Source organism: Pristiophorus japonicus, chromosome 6, assembly GCF_044704955.1.
Source record: "Pristiophorus japonicus isolate sPriJap1 chromosome 6, sPriJap1.hap1, whole genome shotgun sequence".
Lineage (NCBI taxonomy): Eukaryota > Metazoa > Chordata > Chondrichthyes > Pristiophoridae > Pristiophorus > Pristiophorus japonicus.
The window spans coordinates 255,021,626-255,043,325 of NC_091982.1; the positions used below are offsets into that span (position 1 = coordinate 255,021,626).

The 21,700-nt window shown below is 49.4% G+C and overlaps 1 pseudogene; it reads right to left on the minus strand.

Moving 5' to 3' along the window:
* Window positions 1–4,378: 4,378 nt before the first annotated feature.
* The window catches only part of LOC139266302 (monocarboxylate transporter 14-like), a 54,938-nt pseudogene continuing 37,616 nt past the window's right edge, over window positions 4,379–21,700 (minus strand).

Consider the following 21,700-nt stretch of genomic DNA (forward strand, 5'->3'; position numbering starts at 1 on the left):
TTTTGTCTCAGGGCATTGAATAAGTGAGTATCAAACTCCATTTAATACTGAGGAAATAAGGAATAAATATGGAGTTCAGTCAGAACTACTTCACACAAAGAGTAATAGGTGCAAGTTCTAGGGAAGACCTTGAAACAAATAAATGGGCTCAAGAGGCAACTAGATATCATTCCAGAAGAGATGGGAACGTGGGGTTAGGACCAGCAAATAATGCATCTTTTTCCTGTTCTAAAAAATTTCTGTATTGCTCTTGTCATGGATCCATTTCTTCCAAAATATCGCTTGGAAAATGTTTTCACCTTTTACACATTATGCCAACAGGAAAAAAGTTCTGCATAATTCTAGATGATTAGTTATTTGGTTTGATATTGAAACCTATTATCAAGCAATGTGTTCCTAAATCGACTGTGGAATGCAGAATCATATGATGTTATCAGTATATAGGTCAAAAACTGCCATGTAAAGTGGAAGTCTTTTCTACACAGAACATGGCCATCTCATAAGAACATAAGAAATAGAAGCAGGTGTAGGCCATATGGCCCCTCGAGCCTGCTCCGCCATTTAATAAGATCATGGCTGATCTGATCATGGACTCAGCTCCACTTCCCTACCTACTCTCCATAACCCCTTATCCGATTATCGTTTAAGAAACTCTCTATTTCTGTCTTAAATTTATTCAATGTTCCAGTTGCCACAGCTCTCTGAGGCAGCTAATTCCACAGATTTACAACCCTCTGAGAAGAAATTCCTCCTCATCACTGTTTTAAATGGGCGGCCCCTTATTCCAAGATCATGCCCTCTAGTTCTAGTCTTCCCCATCAGTGGAAACATCTCTCTGCATCCACCTTGTCAAGCCTCCTCATAATCTTATACGTTTCGATAAGATCACCTCTCATTCTTCTGAACTCCAATGAGTAGAGGCCCAATCTACTCAACCTTTCCTCATAAGTCAACCCCCTCATCCCCGGAATCAATCCAGTAAATCTTCTCTGAACTGCCTCCAAAGCAACTATATCCTTTCGTAAATATGGAAACCAAAACTGCATGCAGTATTCCAGGTGTGGCCTCACCAATACCTTGTAAAGCTGTAGCAAGACTTCCCTGCTTTTATACTCCATTACCTTTGCAATAAAGGCCATTGGCTTTCCTGATCACTTGCTGTACCTGCATACTAAGCTTTTGTGTTTCATGCACATCTCATGGGTTAGTAATATCTAATTATGTCAGGCACATGGATCAAATCTCTGTTATCAGTAAGTGGTTCGGCCGTGGTAGATCTGTAAAAATTGAGTCATGCTCCACCTTAATTCTGTTGAATTTGAAAGCAAGATCCTAAAACAGAGATTCAGTCCCTGATTAGCATATTCAGTGTAAAGGAAAATCAGGAGTAGAACAAGTGGCCAATCCACGGCCACTCATTTTGTGTTCTTGCTACAATTGACTTTGAGCACCACTGTCCCTGTGATTCTCCCCCTCCCCAAGACAATGGAGCTGGTCTAATGTATGTGGCGAATAAACTTCCATCAAAGGATAAGGAAGTCTTTACTAAAAAGAGGTAATGTCACTTTTTGAAAAGCCCTTTTGCAGTGGATTGTGTGTGTGTGTGTGTGTGTATAATGTGCCTCAAGAGATTATGGTTGTTTTTGGAGTGATTTCTACAATGAGCTTTGGTAATACTTCACCTGAAGATATTGGATTTTTGTTAGCATTTCTAGCTACTTACAGTTTTCTTAAATTATTAATTGCTCCTATTGAAGTCAAGAGATAAGTTATACCCAAGGGATGACGCACCTTTCAGTTTTACTGGCATTATTTGTTCAAGCAAGGTAACATATCATGCAACATGGAGGCTGAAATTGGCCACTGCCGGAAACGCGGCACACCGATCCTGTTTCAGCTGTTTTTACCAGCACGGTTGATGCGGTGGCCTCTTGAGCGAAATTCCGCTCTTTGGCTTTTTTTCCCCCAGCAGCCCAGAAGTTGGTCACAATGGAGGCGGAAGTGTGGCGGCAAGCGGGCGTTCTCACACTGGAGGGGCGGAAGTTGGGGGCGGGCAGACTGTCCTCCGTTATCGCTCATCAGCGTAGCGCTGATGACATCATCGCGCTGGTGTGTCATTATGTCTCTCCCGTTCACTTAAAGGGGAAATCCGTGGCCATTATTTAAGTTAAGTCCACTGGGCCACCAGGGAGGATTTCGGCCGGGCCAGTGGCCTGACACCCAAGAGGGGGGTGTCAGGTTGCCTGTTGGTGGCCCGGCCGAACCCGAGGGTATAATTGTTGGCCCAACATGGCAGTCGGCTGACAAAAAAAAATAAGATGGCGGCCGCGGCAATAGGTCCTCCCCTTTTAATGTCAATTTGAACAGACTCCAAGCACAGTGCACCGGCTCTCGATGGCACCAAGTGGCAGTGCAAAATTTACTTGACGGGGTGGGAGGGTGGGACAACGGTGGTGTGCGCTCTGATGACGAACTTAGGACGGATCGGCAGCAGCGGAGCGGTAGTGGGGGGAGCAGGTCATCGCTGGGATACCGTAGAATTGGAATTTTCAAAATGGCGGCCATTGCACGAAAAATCGGTGGTAAGGGAAGGGGCAATTTCAGCCCCATGGTGTTTAGCTTTTGCACCAATTGGTACATTTTACTTTCTAACACAACAATGAATATGACTTTGGCACTTTAATTATATGTAATTGGCAGTCATCTCCATATTTGCTGTGACTTCCTAATTGTCTATTAATCTAACATTCCCCCTTCATTTTCCCTCCCCTCCACCATCTGCCTCAATTTAGCTCTGAACCCAGTGACCATAACATTTTATGCAACAGCATAAGCACCATAGGGCATGTATGCCTGGACTGCATTGCAATCTCTATGCAAGATTCTAACCTGACATGATAGCAGCGGACAATTTCTAAATTCTTGTCAAAGATGATTTAAATTATTTTTTTCTTTTTACGTTCAGGTGATGTAACATGTTGATATGCCATAAAGTGAAAGTCTGGGTATCTGTGGATTTGCCCAATCACAATGTGGTTGTGATCTTGGATGAGCCCTAAAATAAAAGGTAGTGGTTTCCAAAAGGGAGGAAGAGTCTCTGGGCAAGACACATTAAATGCTTCTGGTAGCTGATTAAAATGTCTATAGAGCTCCCTGCAGTACAAAAAGCTGCCTCGGAGTCGGAGTGCTTCACAGGGTAATCGACAATGAGGAAACACCAAGTAGGGGATGAAAGGTAAAACGAGTTAGATGGACTTTTGAAACCGGAGAGGTAAGTGAAAGATGCTGAGGGAGGAAGTTCCAGATGGCAGGACCGAGTAGCTGAAAGAGTGACCGTTGATGGTGGAGGGAAGAGGATAATGAGAAATAGGCCAGTATCCAGATGAGTGGAGGGTGTACATAAAGACATATGGCTGGTGGAGATTGTGGAGATAGGGGTGTGTGAAACCATGACGTGATTTGAATGTAATAACAAGAATCTTAAAGGCAATTTCCTGGGCCTTGAGGAGACCGTTATGTTTGGCAAGGACAAGAGTGATGGGAATGGCAGCCTTCGGATAGTTGAGAATGTGTGTCATGATTGTTCTGGAGGGTGAAGCAGCTTGGGACAATTTTCTATGTTAAAGACTCTGTATAAAGTTTTTGTTACTGCGTGGCACTGGGAGTTGGCCTATGAATAAGTCATCTCCCAGCTTTGTTGGCTGAAGAACATGAATGCCTAAGGGAAGATCTAACAGAGAAAAGAAAATAACTACAAAATAATGGATTAATAGGCTACCTGTTGATTCTATGTAAAGGGGAAGACAACACAACACGACTGAGCAAAACCTGCAGGAAAAAAAGCACTTCAGAATCGGTCTGAAAATAGATCAATACCACCTACATTAAATTTAGGTTACAGGGACTGCTTGGATGGTGCAATCTCCTTGATTTCCTTCACACTACAATGTCAAAGAAGCTGCTCAAATGGATGATGCACAAAGATCCAGAGAGCCCTCATATCATATAGGCGGTCCCTCCCTCGAATGAGGATGACTTCCACATGAGTTCACAGATGTTTCAATGAAGGACATGATGTTCTAGTCCTGAACTCCAATTGAAGGGGTGGAAGATGCCTGTGCGTGGATTTTTTAACGTGTGGTGACCATTGCACATCGGCCTCCACATGGGCTTGACAGAGCTAGGCCTTTATCCAGTGGCAAGGGTTAACCAGGACGACTGGAGACCTGCTCTGCTGCACGGACTTAGTGCGCACACATATCGCACAGTGTGGGCTGGGCCTGTGCTGCCCCTGGGCCCTGGGCTCTTCTGGGCCCCGTACCCTCATTTGCAGCACCTCCGCCACAATCTCCTGCTTTATAGGCACGCTTGATCTCCTTCACGTCCTGTTTGCCTCCGGGTACCACTCCACACGGATGTAGCCCTTCTTGAGAGGCTGCTCGTAGTCTGTTCCCTCCTCCTCCGTGTCCGAGCTCTCGCTGCTGCTCACCTCGCCGTGAATCAGGCCCACAATGCCGTGCCGCAGGGACCCCCTGCAGGTGCCCGACACCAGGTCATCGACAAACCGCAGCCGCTGGCTGCCCATGCCCTTGCATAAAGAAACATTTAAAGCATTGTTGAAAACAATTAGTACCGCGGATACTGTTTGCAGAACATAATTACTATTCATGGCGCTCCCTCCTAAAATTGCTTTCATGTTTAAAAGCTAAGTTAAGAGACTTTGAGGAGAGAGGATTTTAAGATGGTTATGTGTAGACCGTATCACCAATAGAAATAAGCCATTCTTTTTGCCTTTCCTGATCCTTTTTTTGTGGATGGTAAGGCCTTTATTTAACTATTTTAACACTTTTTCCAGGCAATGGGGAAATACCTAGCTGGTATTAAATTATTAGGTGTTTCATCAGTAAACTCGGCTTGACTTCTATCTTATACACCAGTATCAGTAGTGTAGTTCAAGGGTTCCCTGTGACCAGGGCATCATAAAGGACATTTTAATGGTTTTACAGAACTTAAGCAGTGATTCGAGCACCACATTTCCACTTTAGTCTTTGGGGAAAACCCCCTCTGTTGCAGATGAGTGATAGTAGTTTCTTGTGGAGTAGACAAAGATCAGCAGGAATAAACTAGGGGCTTGAAATTGCCATGTTTTGCAATACCCGTTAGCGCCTCCGGGGGACGCTAACAGGGCGCAAACCAGTTTTCGCCCAAGGGGGACGCTACTGGCTCCCACGAAATTGCGCGACAGTTAGCAGAGGCGCTGCCACGGTGCCACCACTCCCCGTTGGTAGCGCGCCAGGTCAGTGCGCAACTGATGATGACGTCAACACCGTGCATGGCGACCCCGTAGCGCCGCGTGCTGACCCCGTTCGACCCCACGGAGGATATTGTCCTGCGAGCGGTGTCAGCGCTAGCCTCGTGGGTTGCGAACCAGGCCGACCTCCGCTCGGTTAAAGGGAAGGCCGTGAGTGCCTCACACAGCCTATCTTACCTGTTCGGCCCCTTCTTTACTTCTCAGGGGTGGTCCCGGCCGCTGCATCAGCAATCGCGCCCCGGAACCCGCCCCCATCAGGAAGTGATTGCGTTCCACTTCCTGTGAGGGGCGGTAACCACAATTCTGTGGCAGGGGCGGGACTTCTGCGTCGGGAGCAGGAAGTCCCGCCCCCAATCGGGTCGCTGGGAACTTTCTCCCCTTAGTTCTCAGACCTCTATCTTTATGATAATATATTTGCATTTGTTTATCAAAAATAATAATGGTTCAGATGGTAAGTAGCTACTTAAGGTTAGTATTGCTTTAAATATTTTATCAGGTTAAAATAAGTTTAGAGTACTTGGCTGAAAAGCACATCTTATTTTAAGAAGCTGACTAATCTCACTTTAAATATTTATTTTTCTTCGTATCTTTTTAAGTTAAATTCAGAATTAATTTAAATTCTGGCACCATGTAGAATTTGTTATTGAGTTCAGTTGGTAACTATAAAAGATGACAGCTTTCAAACCTGTGCTTTTATTGATCAGCTGTTTCATTTCAACCAACGTTCAAATGTCAATCATACAAACACTTAAAGGTCAGAGGAAATAGCCAGGAAACTTCAGGGGCTTGACTATAGATAAAAAGTTACACCAATATTATTACAGCCTTAACAATGGTTTGTGGCAGAAAATTTTTACATTCTAACTATTCTCTGCAAAGACACTGGGACCATAATTCCTTGAAGGTTCCCTTGGTCTGCTTCAACTCCAGTGGGAGACCAGTGGGTAACAATCGACATTGCATCCCAATAATTTTTTTTAGACCCATTTTTTTTCTGACCTCCCTTTTAATTATTTTTGTGTTTGTCTTTAGTTTGTGCACTCTTGTTACCATCTCACAGACCAGTGGGGAAAAAACTAGCACTCTTTACTCTATCATTAACCCTTCATAACCTTGAAGCCCCCTTTGCATCACCCCTTAAAATTCTGAGCTCAAGTGAAAAAAGCCCTAACTTCTTAGTTATCTCTTCACAACTGTATTCCCTCATCCCTGGTCTTATTGCACCTAGACAGCTTTTATATCCTTCCTATAATGGAGCACCAAAAAGATACAGAATACGCTAACTGCAGCCTAATTAAGTTCAATATTATCTCACTGCTTTTGTATTCAGTGTCTCGAGATACAAAGCCAAGAATTCTGACTGTCATTTTTGTGGTGTATGTAGGCACCTTTAATAATGACTCCACAAGGCAGGGTATGATGCTTTAACTGTGCAGACCTGCAGTCCTTTATTAGCAGCTCCTGAGTGCTGACAACAAGCTGTGTGTTCCTTTTTATACTGGGTTACCTGCCGTGTGCAGGCAACCCCCGGGTCTCCGGCAACAGCACCCTCTAGTGTACCGGTAAGGTATGTACAGTACAAGGGTACATTCAATGTGGCATAATAGTGTTACAGACATCACACAGTGAACAGGCATGCCTACACAACAATACTCCCCCCTGAGCATTTTTCATATCCTAGTTGCCATGACCAGGGGAGATGATCAGTGGTGGGCTATGGGAGGTTGTGGTGAGGGTTGTGTGGTTGCCAGGTGTGACCCCTGTGCTTGAGGCTGGCCTCGTACGTTTCCCCTCCCTCACACACAAACCAAGTGGGTGTCACTGTTGTGGGATCCCTCGGGGAGGTAGCCACGGCAGCAGTGGGTGGTGTGTATACACTGTGATGTGGGTAGTTGTGGGGTGGTGGGCAGGGCCACAAGACTGGGTGGGCTCCTTGTCCACCAATGGGGATGAGGGTCAGGTCATCCCAGGGTTTGCCAGGATAGCTGGAGGGTATTGGCCTCATGCTTCTGGTGTTGGCCCTGGTGGCCAGGGGCTGTAGGGTTGGTCTGGCGCTGGTTGCCATTGGTGGTGGCTGGGCTGCCCATTGACCACTGTCCCTGCAGTGGGTCTGCTCCCACTGCCTGTGTGTGTGTCCTGCAAGGGGCATCACATTCGTTCCACAGGTCCAGGCTACATGGTCAGGTAACCTGCTGGACCTAGGGGTCTCCCACAGGGGGATTCCATTGACATTAACATGGTCCCTGTAGGACCCAATGTCCTTTGGCAGTGTCCTACCGGCATACATGACACCTTGGCTCTGATCACACATAGTCGAGCCTGCATTATACATTCGAGCACTTGCATCACTTTTGGGTGTCCTGGTTTCAACAGACATGGTTACATTAAGCATTTTACAATCTCTATCATTATTGTTAAGCATAATAAACTTGTTCTTAACCTTACTGACACCTGCATTCATCTCATTAGTCACACTAGTTAAACCAGCATCACAATCGATGGTTACATTGCATACATTTTCATACTTGCACCTTTTAATTGCATCTTTAGCTTTAAGGTCCATGTATTCAAATAGTTGGAACTTCCCCTTTAAATTTTTTTGGTCACCGGTTTCCTTTAAGGGAGCTTTCAAATCCGATTGGCCGCTCGATGTCACATTATGCTCCTCCATGTTGACTCGCATTTTGAATGCAGGTCTGCTGCTTGGTGTGCTGCAGCCATTTTGTGGTGCTCTTTTCTTCCACATTCTTGTGGTGCTGCAGCCATTTTGTGGTCTTGTTGCAGGCAGGCTGTGGTGCTCTTTTCTTCCACATGCTTGTGGTGCTGCAGTCATTCTGTGGTATTGCTACAGGCAGGCTGTGGTGCTCTTTTCTTCCACAGCACACTTCACCTGATGTGGACCCGGTTCATTCAATTCCTGCCCAGCAGCGTGGGACTGTCGCCGGCTACAATCCACAGGAGGAGTTTGTGCAACACACCGCCCTGGGAGACCTGGACGTCTACACTGCCAACGATTTGGATTTTACCTTTGGTATAGGTGAGCAGCTTTGCCTGGACAGGAGACAGTTTTGGTCGAGTGGCAGGATTCCTCCAAATTTTTTCAAAGGTCTTTTGGCTCATCACAGACTGGCTCGCCCCTGTGTCGATCTCCATGGAGACTGGGATCCCATCGATGTCCACTTCCATCATCCACAGAGAACTTTTGTTGGAGCAGGTAAAGATTCCATATCCTTCTCCCAGGGTTAGAGCAGCTTCATCTTCATCTGTGTTGGAGCCCCGGTGATTAGCCAACTCATCAGAGACGCAGCGAGTACAGCCTTTTCTGCACATTCTCTGAAGGTGCCCTTTTTCTTTGAAGCCTTTGCATCCATAGTCTTTGTAGTGGCACTGGTGGGCCCTGTGGTTTCCTCCACAGCGCCAGCACGGGGCCATCCAGTTTGTCCCATGTGGTGGACTCAGGGTTGCGGGACTCGGGGCAGCATTTCTGCCATTAGAAGTGTCCATGCAGTGCACTGCTCTCACCGGTTTAGAGTCCTGGGTCAGTATTCACCTGGAGTCGCTGGCCGAAACCATGTAGGCCTGGCTCACTTGAATTGCTTTCTGCAGGGTGACCGTGATGTCAGCCAAGAGCAATTTGTGTAGGAGGCCTTCATGGCCGATTCCGATGACAAATATGTCCCTTAGTGCTTCATTAAGGTGGTCGCCAAACTCACACGGTGCAGCTAGTCTTCTTAAATGTGCAGCATACTTGGCAATTTCTTGGCCTTCAGGTCACCGGTAAGTGTAGAACCGGTGTCTGGCTGTGAGGATGCTTTCTTTCGGTTTTAGTTGTTCCTGTACGATTGTTACAAGTTCCTCATAGCTCTTGGTGGTTGTCTTCTCCGGGGCTAGTAAGTCCCTGACGAGACCGTAGATGGTGGGCCCACAACTGCTAAGCAGGATGGCCCTGCGTTGGTTCGGTATTGTGGCCGGTGTGTCCCCGTCCAGGTCGTTGGCTATAAAGAAGTGTTCCAATCTTTCCACAAAAGCGTCCCAATCTTCCCCCTCTGTAAATTGCTGAAGGTTGCTGAGGTTAGACATGTTGAGCGTGTAGTTCGTGATCCCGGATTCCCGTCGCCAGTTGTATGTAGGCACCTTTAGTAATGACTCCACGAGGCAGGGTATGGTGCTTTAACTGTGCAGACCTGCAGTCCTTTATTAGCAGCTCCTGAGTGCTGACAACAAGCTGTGTGTTCCTTTTTATACTGGGTTACCTGCCGTGTGCAGGCAACCCCTGGGTCTCCAGCAACAGCACCCTCTAGTGTGTACAGTACAAGGGTACATTCAATGTTGCATGACAGTGTTACAAGACATCACACTGTGAACAGGCATGCCTACACAACAATTTTTATGGTCTTATCTACTTGCTCTATTACTTTAATTAGCTACCAATTTAAAATCTTACCATTTAAAGGTGTATTTCTTTTCTGTATTCTCGCTTCCAAAATCTATTTCTCCACATTTTCAGCATTTAACAGTCATCATCATAGGCAGTCCCTCGGAATCGAGGAGGACTTGCTTCCACTCCCAAAGTGAGTTCTTTGATGGCTGAACAGTCCGATACCAGAACCACAGACCCTGTTACAGGTGGGACAGACATTCGTCGGGGGAAGGGGTGGGTGGGGCTGGTTTGCCGCGCACTCCTTCCGCTGCCTGCGCCTGGCCTCTTCATGCTCCTTGCATCGAGACTCGAAGAGCTCAGCGCCCTCCCGGATGGACTTTCTCCACCTCGGGCAGTCTGCGGCCAGGGTCTCCCAGGTGTCAGTGGTGATGTCGCACTTTACCAGGGAGGCGTTGAGGGTGTCCTTGTAACGTTTCCGCTGTGCTCCTTTGGCTCGTTTACCATGAAGGAGCTCCGCATAAAGCATTTGCTTAGGGAGTCTCGTATTTGGCATGCGGACTATGTGGCCTGCCCAGCAAAGCTCATCGAATGTGGTCAGTGCTTCAATGCTGGGGATGTTAGCCTGGTCGAGGACACTGATGTTGGTGCGCCTGTCCTCCCAGGAGATTTGCAAGATCTTGCGGAGACATGGTTGGTGATATATCTCCAGCGACTTGAAGTGCTTTCTGTACATTGTCCATGCCTCAGATCCATACAGGAGGGCGGGTATTACTACAGCCCTGTAGACCATGAGTTTGGTGGTAGATTTGAGGGCCTGGTCTTCGAACACTCTTTTCCGCAGACGGCCGAAGGCTGCACTGGTGCACTGGAGAAGATGCTGAATCTCTGCATCAATGTCTGCCTTTGTTGATAAGAGGCTCCCAAGATCTGGGAAATGGTCCACGTTGTCCAGGGCCGCGCCGTGGATCTTGATGATTGGAGGCTCAGTGCTGTGCGGCGAGGACAGGCTGGTGGAGGACCTTTGTCTTACGGATGTTAAGCGTAAGGCCCATGCTTTCATATGCCTCAGTGAATACATCGACTATATCCTGGAGTTCAGCCTCAGAATGTGCGCAGACGCAGGCGTCGTCCGCGTATTGCAGCTCAACGACAGAGGTTGGGGTGGTCTTGGACCTGGCCTGGAGGCGGCGAAGGTTAAACAGCTTCCCACTGATTCTGTAGTTTAATTCCACTCCAGCGGGGAGCTTGTTGACTGTGAGGTGGAGCATGGCAGCGAGGAAGATTGAGAAGAGGGTTGGAGCGATGACGCAGCCCTGTTTGACCCCGGTCCGGACGTGGATTGGGTCTGTAATGGATCCGTTGGTAGGGATCACGGCCTGCATGTCGTCGTGGAGCAGGCGAAGGATGTTGACAAACTTTTGGGGGCATCCGAAACGGAGGAGGATGCTCCATAGACCCTCACAGTTGACAGTGTCAAAGGCCTTTGTGCGATCGAAAAAGGCCATGTACAAGGGCTGGTGCTGCTCCCTGCATTTTTCCTGCAATTGGCGCGCTGAAAAGATCATGTCTGTTGTGCCCCGTAGGGGACAAAATCCGCACTGCGACTCCGGGAGGAGCTCAGGGAGAAGACGGTTGAGGAGAACTCGAGCGACAACTTTCCCAGTGGCTGATAGCAGGGAGATTCCCCTGTAGTTGCTGCAGTCGGACTTGTCCCCTTTCTAAAAATGGTCACGATCACTGCATCTCTGACATCTCCCGGCATGCTCTCCTCCCTCCAGATGAGAGAGATGAGGTCATGTATCCGCGCCAACAGCGCCACTCCGCCATATTTTAGCGCCTCAGCAGGAATTCCATCTGCACCCGTAGCCTTGTTATTCTTCAGCTGTTTTATGGCTTTGCCTACCTCATGCAGCGTTGGAGCTTCACTGAGTTGGTGGCAGGTCGCATGCTGCGGGATGGAATCGAGAACACTCGAGTCAAAGGCAGAGTCTTGATTGAAGAGATCTTCAAAGTGCTCCTTCCATCGGGCCCTGACAGCCTCAGTGTCCTTGATGAGTGTTTCCCTGTTCTTGGCCAGGAACAGGGTGGGGCCTTGGGAGTTTGAACTGTAGGTGGCCTTGACTGCAGTGAAGAATCCTCGCATATTGTGACTGTTGGCCAGTTGTTGTATCTCCTGTGCTTTCTCCATCCACCACCTGTTCTTTAGGTCCCGGGTTTTTTGTTGGACCTGAGCCTTGAGCCGTCTGTAATGTTGTTTTGCAGCTCCCGAGTTGGGCTGTTGCTTGAGGCTCAGAAATGCTTTGCGCTTGCGATCTATTAGTTCTTCGATCTCCTGATCATTTTCATCAAACCAGTCCTGATGTTTTCTGGTTGAGTGACCAAGTGTCTCCTCACAGGCACTGGTTATAGAGGCCTGGAGGGCAGACCAAGTGCTATAGGGATCCAGCATCTCAGGGTCATCAAGGCACGCCAGATTGGCTGTGAGGCGCTGGCTGTATAGGGCTCTCTTAGCTGGGTCTCCAAGCGCCCCGGCATTAACTTTTTTGATCTGCTGTCCCCTCTGCTTTGGGGCAATGTTAATATTGATGATGGATCAGATTAGGTGGTGATCCATCCAGCAGTCGTCAGCTCCTGTCATGGCGCGGGTGATGCGCACATCCTTGCGATCCCTGGCTCGGACAATGACATAGTCAAGCAGGTGCCAGTGTTTGGAGCGAGGGTGTTGCCATGATGCCTTGTATTTGTCCCTCTGGCGGAACAGGGTGTTGGTGTTGAGGAGTTCATGTTCTAGACATTTTGTCAGGAGTAGGGTACCGCTAGAATTGGCTTTCCCTATCCCCTCTCTGCCAATCACGCCTCCCCAGAGGGCTGTGTCTTTGCCAATCCTGGCATTAAAATCACCCAGGAGGATCAATTTGTCGGCCGTGGGGACACGGGACAGGGATGTCTCGAGGGTTGGAATAAAAACCCTCTTTAGCCTTATCCGTTGCATCGAGTGTGGGGGCGTACGCACTGATGACTGTGTCACATTGGTTCCGAGATAAGGTGATACGAAGAGTCATGAGGCATTCATTGACCTCACAGGGGGAGTCTTTGAGGCGGTCGACCAGCTCATTCTTGACTGCAAAGCCGACTCCATGAAGGTGGCGTTCTGCCTTTGGTTTCCCTTTCTAGAAGAAGGTGTAACCTCCACCATGTTCTCTCACACTGTGCCTCCCTCGTCATAGGGAAGCTGATCAAGTCCCTCCTGCATGCGTACAGTGCTTCAGTGATCTGTCGAATGCAGCAATGTGTGGCACGCTGAGACATACCGCAAATGTCGCCAGCTGTGGCCTGAAAAGAACCCGAGGCGTGCCGCGGTTACTTTGACCTCGACAGACAGTGCAGTACCGATGGTGCTGGCAGGCTGCAGATCTCCCCTTATCAGCTGGCATACCTCAGTAATAACCTCTTTGTGGAAGCGGAGCCGCTGAAGGCAGCTGGTGTCGGGCAAGTTGAGGTAAGACTGTTTCTCCCTGTACTTGCGGGGCGTTTAACGTCTGGTCCTCCTCCTCTGGCACATCTGGACACATAATGCTGTGGAATGTACCTTCTGCGATCTCGAGTCTGCTGCATGTAATTGGTCATCAAGAGAGGGTGAGAAAGGACAGGCCCCATTGCCTGTTTTCCACGGATTGGTCACAAACAATGAATGTTCACCTATTCAATTCCAATCGGTCACAGTATGGTCAAGATGTTTGTACAGATATTCACATCAACTCTAACGACCTCCAGAGTACATCCGAACTCCCCCGAGGTTGAAGCGCAGCAGCCTTTTATAGGATGTGACATGTGATGTAGAACATGGCGTCCATAACGCTGTGATTAGTTCCGGTTAGTTCCACTTTTTCTGGGTGTTTTTTTGGGCGAGCGATATTGTGCGCGATATGTGTGCGAGTGATGAAAGTGACGCTAGGCGATCTCATGGCCGCTAGTTTTGGTAAATATGCTCTTTACGACAAAAAAAAAAGTGGGCGGGCGGTATTATTGAATCTCGGCGTTAAATCAGTATGGAAATTAACGCTGGGCGATATTATGGCCGTTGATTTCGCCCAGTCTGATGATTCCGCCCCAAAAAAGTGGGCAGGCGGTATTATTTTTTTCCGCCGTTAAGCACATGGGGAAAGTAACGCTTGGCGACATGTTTCCGAGAAATGCCCGTCAGTTTCTATTTTGTGGCTAAATGGGCGTTATATGTCATTAAGTAGGCGTTAAGCATGCAAAGAAAGTGGAGAATCTAGCCCATAGAAACCATGGATGTTTGGGTGTCTATGTTGCATCAAGATCCATTTACAAACACTGATTCCTAAATAGTCAAAAATGATATGGAAGTTCTGCTTCTAAAGACATTGCATGTTACATACTTAAAAATATTCTGGTTCATGTCCCGGAAGGAGGAGGCATGTGATTGTGTTTTATTTTGGTCTAGCATGAAGCTTTGCACTAGAGTTAGACTGGTTTTCTTCAATGATACCTTGTGGTTTTATTAAAGACCTTGATCGGTGTCATGGCTCCAAATGTTGGGATTCTGAATCTACAAATTAACTTAGAATAAAGAAAGCTTTCCCAAAATGTGGGGCCCCGGCAGTTGAAGGCACAGCCGCCTATGGTGGGAAGAAGGGGTGCACAAGAGGCCAGATATCGGGGTGCTGGGTGGTGTTGTAGACCATTCGCTCCATTCCCTTCACTCAAAATGAAGTCGATTTTTCAAGTACTATTGTCCCTTCAACCCCTTTATTTCTCTGTGTTCAAAACTATTCTACTTTTATTCTATCCCATTGTGAGCTTGTCTCCTTCCACTCCTTTTATAATTAGAGACTAATCAGTCCTACTCCATGCTATACCTTTAAAATTCCACTTCCCCCTTAATTAGGAAGTTGTTAATTTCCTTCTTGAAATTTGGAGGCTGAAATTCAGGCCCACCAGAAACCTGGCGCACTTATCATTTTTTGTGTTTTCACCGCCGGGTGGGATGAGGTTGATATTCAGCTCTTTGTCCTTTTTTTGGAAGCAGCCAGGAAGTCGGTCATAATGGGGGCGGAAGTGCGGCGGGAAGTGCTGGTGAGGGGAGGAAGTGGAGGCGGGACCTTTTCTCCGCCGCTGTCACTCCGCAGCCAAGCGGTGGTGACATCATTGCACGTCTGTGTCACCACGTATCTCCCCTCCTTTAAAGGAGAGAGAATCGGCAATTATTGAGGTTCGGCCATTGGTCCACCGGGGAAGGTTTCGGCCGGGCCAGCGGCCTGGCATCCAAGTGGGGGTGCCAGGCTACCTGTTGGCGGCCTGGCCAAACCCAGGAGCACAATAGTCCGGCCGACTTCCAAAAAATAAAATGGCGGCTGCGGCAGTGGGCCCTTGCCTTTAATGGCCGCTGCGCAGCCCGGCCTCAAAGAGAGAATATAAGGTGCACCGACAGAGAAAGCTGTCAGGGGCACCGCTCGGCCTGGATTTTGACGGAGGTGGGGAGGGGGGGGGGTCCCGGCGGTGTGCGCACTGATGGTGCACTCGGCAGCAGAGGGGCGGAAGTGGAGACCGCCAGAAAACCTCCCCTGCTGAATTTGGCTGGCAGCGGCCATTCGACCAGAAATCGGCGGCCATTGGATTCTGCCGCCTGGCCACCACATTCCTGCGGCAGTGGGCTTTATCGGGATCCTGAATTTCGGCCCCCTGTACTCTGGCTACATTTGGAGAGAGTTATTCTGTCACTTTCAGCTCTAGGTGAAAAATAGAACTTTAAATCGTTCTTCGCTCACGGTGTCCAAAGCCTTTAATTGTAACCACTGGTAGGGCCCAAGTTTCCACAAGAAAAAAAACGGGCGCCCCCTCCGAGCTGGGCGCCCGTTTTTCGCGCCTAAAACGGCGCCTAAAAAAATCCTCGGTATTCTCCACCTACCAGCAGGTCCTCTGGCCCTCGGCGCAGCCAGCACAAGCTGTGGGGGGGCGGAGCCAGGTCCCTGCGCTGAAAGCAGTGCCGGGACCTCTGCACATGCGCGCTACAGTCGGCACGCAAGTGCAGTAGCTCCAGGCGCCGAACTGTGTGGGAGGGCCCGAAGCACACAGCCCCTAGCCCTGGCCCAATGGCCTCACTGGGGCTGCGTGAATGAGGCTCCTCCCACGGCCAGCTCCTGCTCCCCCCCCCCGTCCCGACCCGACCCGAGACCCGACCCCCGCTCCCCCCCCCCGTCCCGACCCGACCCGACACCCGCTCCCTCCCCCCGCCCCGACCCGAGACCCGACACCCGCTCCCTCCCTCTCCCCCCTCCGCCCCGACCCGCCCCGACCCGAGACCCGCTCCCCCCACCCCCGACCCGAGACCCGCTCCCCCCACCCCCGACCCGACATCCGCACCACCCCCGACCCGACACCCGCACCCCCCCCGACCCGACACCCGCTCCCCCCACCCCCGACCCGAGACCCGACACCCGCTCCCTCCCTCCCCCCCCTCCGCCCCGACCCGCCCCGACCCGAGACCCGCTCCCCCCCGACCCGAGACCCGCTCCCCCCACCCCCGACCCGACACCCGACACCCGCTCCCTCCCTCCCCCCCCCCCGACCCAACCCGACCCGAGACCCGCTCCCCCCCCGACTGACCCGACCCGACCCGCGCTCCTGTTCCCCGACTCCCCCCCCGCTCCTGTTCCCCGACCCCCCCTCTCTCCCTCCTCTCTCCCTCCCTCCCCCCCCTCTCTCCCTCCCTCCTCCCCCCCTCTCCCCTCTCTCTCTCCCTCCCCCCCTCTCCCCTCTCTCCCTCCCTTCCCCCTCTCTCCCTCCCTCCCTCCCCCCTCTCTCTCTCCCCCCTCTCTCTCTCCCTCCCTCCCCCCTCTCTCTCTCCCTCCCTCCCTCCCCCCCATCGCTCTCTCTCCCTCCCCCCTCTCTCTCTCCCTCCCCCCCCTCTCCCCTCTCTCTCTCCCTCCCCCCCTCTCCCCTCTCTCTCCCTCCCTTCCCCCTCTCTCCCTCCCTCCCTTCCCCCTCTCTCCCTCCCTCCCCCCTCTCTCTCTCCCTCCCTCCCCCCCCTCTCTCTCCCTCCCTCCCCCCCCTCTCTCTCTCTCCCTCCCTCCCCCCATCTCTCTCTCTCCCTCCCCCCCCCTCTCTCTCTCTCCCTCCCCTCCCCCCCCTCTCTCTCTCTCTCCCCCTCCCGCTCAGCGGCACGAACGGCTGCAGAATTCTCCCTGGCTGAAGCACTTTCACACAGGTAGGAAGATGGTTTATTTAATCTTTTCTTGGCTTATAAATGTTTATTCAGGTTGAATTTATTTGTATAATATTTGTAGAAGTATAAAAAAGGATTTATTGTCGAATTTAATGACTTCCCTTCCCCCCACCTCGTTCTGGACGCCTAATTTGTAACCGGCGCCTGATTTTTTAATGTGTAGAACAGGTTTTTTCAGTTCTACAAAAATCTTCACTGGCTCCATTCTACTTTAGTTTGGAGTACATTTTCACTGTGGAAACTTTCAAATCAGGCGTCAGTGGCCGGACACGCCCCCTTTTGAAGAAAAAATTCTGTTCTAAACTAGAACTGTTCTACCTGACTAGAACTACAGAAAAAAAAATGTGGAGAATTGCGATTTCTAAAATAGTCCGTTCTCCACCAGTTGCTCCTAAAAAACCAGGCGCGAATCATGTGGAAACTTGGGCCCCTAGAGTCTAAAAACGGCACAGGTTAACTGTAATGTAATTGTAAGAAGATTCCACGTGTTGGCAAAAGTAGTTGGCTAGTAAATCGTACTTTGTGACATGGATGTGATAAACCAGCTCTGCAGAATCTACTTTCCAGAACTTGAGATTATTTATACAATGGAAGTATTTTATTAGAACCTGTGTAAATACAAATAAAACAATAGTTATGAATATAAATCAGTGATAAAACTATCATTGAGAGTAGTTATCAAATCTGAAGTATTTCCTCAGTGGAATTTAACACTTGGGTTACTTGTTTAAGTAAGTGTTTGAAACAGGATACATCATCATCATCATCATCATCGGCGGTCCCTCGAAACGAGGAAGACTTGCTTCCACACCAGCAAAAGGGCGAGTTCACAGGAGTTTCAATGAAGGACCATAACTACATCCTGAAGGGTGGAAGATGCCGGTGGGTGGATTTTTTTAACGTGGGGTGGCCGTTGCACACTAGCCACCACACGGGCTCGATAGAGCTAGGCTCAATGGCATATAAATGAGGAATACCAGTTCTAGCACAAATTGCATGCAATATAGGTATGAAATTGTTTTTATAATCTCAAAAGTTGTTCTTCCAAGTGAAATAATGAAAACATGAGCTACCTTTATTTTGCAGTCGATGTGTCAGGTTTCAGAAATTCCATCGTTTTTCTTTTGAGAGCTTCCCTTTATCTTCACCAGCAGACAGGCTATTCCAACCATGTAAAGGAGACCACATACATAAAACAAGAAGTCATATTTGTTTGTCAAGTCAAAGATCCAGCCTAATTAAAGAGAGGACTCATTAAGTACCCAACAATAGATATTCTTATACTTCAGTCATTTCGGTTACTCTTCATTTTCATTTAGTGCTTTTACACCTTGCAAATGTAACGTTGTAATGATCTCTTTACAACATATATACTGGCCACAGAAGTGTCCCTTACTAAAAACAAGAGTATCTTTTGTTGGACCTCAAATAATGTCACAGTCTTTTTGTGAACATGATCATGGGTCAGAACATGCAACACTGGCATCGCCCATGCTCGCAAAATAGAATAAATTAACCGCACATAAATTTGATCTATTGTATTTTGTATTTCAAATACAAGAAGTACAATTTCAAAATTTGTGGCGACACCAAATTCAGGGCTGTAGTTAATACAGCCAGAGGACTGCGACAAAAAACAGGAAGATTAATAAACTTGCAGAATGAGCGCGAAATTGGCAAATGAACTTCAATATAGATAAGTATAAGGTGGTACATTCTGGAAAATCAGTGCCTAAATGGGGTACAGGAACAGAGGAATTTGATGATACAGATACAAAAATCAGTGACACAGCTTAAAAAGGACATAAAAAAATAAATCAAAGCACTGGGGTTCATTTCAAGAGGGATTGGATTGAAAAGCAGGGATGTCAGGTTAAACACGTTCCCGAGCCATTAACACCATCCCTCTCCCTGGCAAGTGTCTGAGGACGAACCAGAATGTTCGGAGAATGTTCCACTTAGTATCTTACTTACATATTTCAGTTCCCTTACAATTGGCTTGTTACTTCAATTAAAGGGGAGGGCCACTGCTTATTCGGCATGGCCTCTGATGGCCACCACGGGGCCACCAGGGCAGTGTGTGACCGGGCCAGTAGCCCAGCACCCAAGACGAGTGCCGGTCTGCCCATTGGCAGCCCGGGCCACGCTAAGGACGCCGTGGTCGAGCCAAGAGTCGGTTGACAAAAAAGATGGCGCCCCGGGCCGCTCGCACCTTCCCCTTTGATCAGCGCCCCAAGAGCGGAAGCCCGCCAGCTTCGCGACCCGTGAAGATGGTGTTGATATCTGCTCGCCCCAGCCTCGCGGCCCGTAGGGCCTTAAAGGGGTCGGCACGGGGCGATGAGGGGTCAAAAGTGGACCCCTAAATGAACTTCTGAACACATCCACGCCATCACTTAGACCGCCTATTTCCACCTCCAGAACATCCCCTGACTCTGTCCCTGCCTCAGCTTATCTGCTGCTGAAACCCTAATCCATGCCTTTGTTACCTCTAGATTTCACTTCTGGCCGGCCTCCCAGGTTTTATCCTCCGTAAACTTGAGGTCATCTAAAACTCGGCTGCCCGTGTCTTAACTTGCACCAAGTCCTGTTCACCCATCATCCCTGTGCTCCCGGTTAAGCAACGCCTCCAGTTAAAAATTCTCATCCTTTTCAACTCCCTCCATGGCCATACCCCTCCCTATCTCGGTAATCTTCTCCAGTTCCACAATCCTCCGAGATATCTGCGCTCCTCTAAATCTGGCCTCTTGCGCAATCACGATTTAATTGCTCAGCTATTGGTGGCCATGACTTCGGCTGCCAAGGCCCTAAGCTCTGCAATTCCCTCCCTAAAACTCCCTGGGGGCAAAATTGCCCCTTTTTATAGCCCCGTTAGCACCTCCGGGGGGGTGCTAACGAGGCACAAGACAGTTATTGCTCGGGGGAGGGGAGTCGTTATCGCCTCCCGGAAAATTGCCTGGAGTTTGTGGAGGTGCTGGAATGGTGGTGCTGCGTCTCGGGCTACCGGCGTTGATGTCATCGCCGTGCGTGGTGACCCCTCACCGCCCCGTGCCGACCCCTTTAAGGCCCTATTGGTGAGTATTGGTGAGGCCACACCTGGAGTACTGCGTACAGTTTTGGTCTTATTTAAGGAGGGATATACTTGCATTGGAGGCAGTTCAGAGAAGGTTCACTAGGTAGATTCCTGAGCTGAAGGGGTTGTCTTATGAAGATAGGATGAGCAGGTTGGAGTTCAGAAGAATGAGAGGTGATCTTATTGAAACATATAAGATAATGAGGGGGCTCGACAAGGTGGATGCAGAGAGGATATTTCCACTCATAGGGGAAATTAAAACTAGGGGACATAGAATAAGGGGACGCCCATTTAAAATTGAGATGAGCAGGAATTTCTTCTCTCGGAGGGTTGTAAATCTGTGGAATTCTCTGCCCCAGAGAGCTGTGGAGGCTGGGTCATTGAATATATTTAATGCGGAGATAGACAGATTTTTGAGCGATAAGGGAATAAAGGGTTATGGGGAGTGGGCAGGGAAGTGGAGCTGAGTCCATGATCAGATCAGCCATGATCTTATTAAATGACGGAGCAGGCTCGAGGGGCCAAATGGCCGACACCTGCTCCTATTTCTCATGTTCTTATGTAACACATACCTTAAAACCTACCTCATTGACCATCTGCCTTAATATATCCTTATGTGGTTCAATATTAAATTTTGTTTTATCATCATCATCATAGGCAGTCCCTCGAAGTGAGGATGACTTGTTTCCATGCCAAAAAGGAATGTGTTCACAGGTGTTTCATTGAAATACCTAATATTCCAGATCCCGAACTACATCGTGAGGGGTGGAAGATGCCTGTGCGTGGATTTTTTTAACGTGTGGTGGCCGTTGCACACCAGCCACCACACGGGCTTGACAGAGCCAGGTCTTGGTCCAGTGGCAAGGATAATCCACGACCAACTGGAGACCAGCTCTGCTGCACAGACCGAGCGCGCGCACAAATCGCAGAGTGGGCTTGCCCGTGCTGTCCCTGGGCCCTCGCCTCTTCTGGGCCCCAGATTCACACCTCTCTTGGGCCCTGGTCACTTCCCTCTATGGACTCTTGCCACTCCTGCCCGCACTGCAATCAGCGACCTGGCTTTGTAGCCGTCGCCCTCCTGCAGCAGCACGCGCTGCTCCCTGCAGTGGTATACCGCCGCACGCTGCTCCCTCTAACATCAAGAGAAACAATACATGTATTATCAGCAGCAACAGCAGAATCCACCTTCGGCCGTAACGTGTGAACTCGTTGGTGTTTCAGCAGGGTGGATGACCGAGTGAATCCGTTCCCACACTCGGTGCAGGTGAACGGCCTCTTCCCAGTGTGAACTCCATGGTGTGTCCGCAGGCCAGAATACTGAGTGATCCCTTCCCACACTCGGTGCAGGTGAACGGCCTCTTCCCAGTGTGAACTCCATGGTGTGTCCGCAGGCCAGAATACCGAGTGAATCCCTTCCCACACTCGGTGCAGGTGAACGGCCTCTCCCCAGTGTGAACTCCATGGTGTGTCCGCAGGTTGCATGAAACAGTGAATCACTTCCCACACTCGGTGCAGGTGAACGGCCTCTCCCCAGTGTGAACTCCATGGTGTGTCCGCAGGCCAGAATACCGAGTGAATCCCTTCCCACACTCGGTGCAGGTGAATGGCCTCTCCCCAGTGTGAACTCCATGGTGTGTCCGCAGGTTGCATGAAACATTGAATCCCTTCCCACACTCGGTGCAGGTGAAC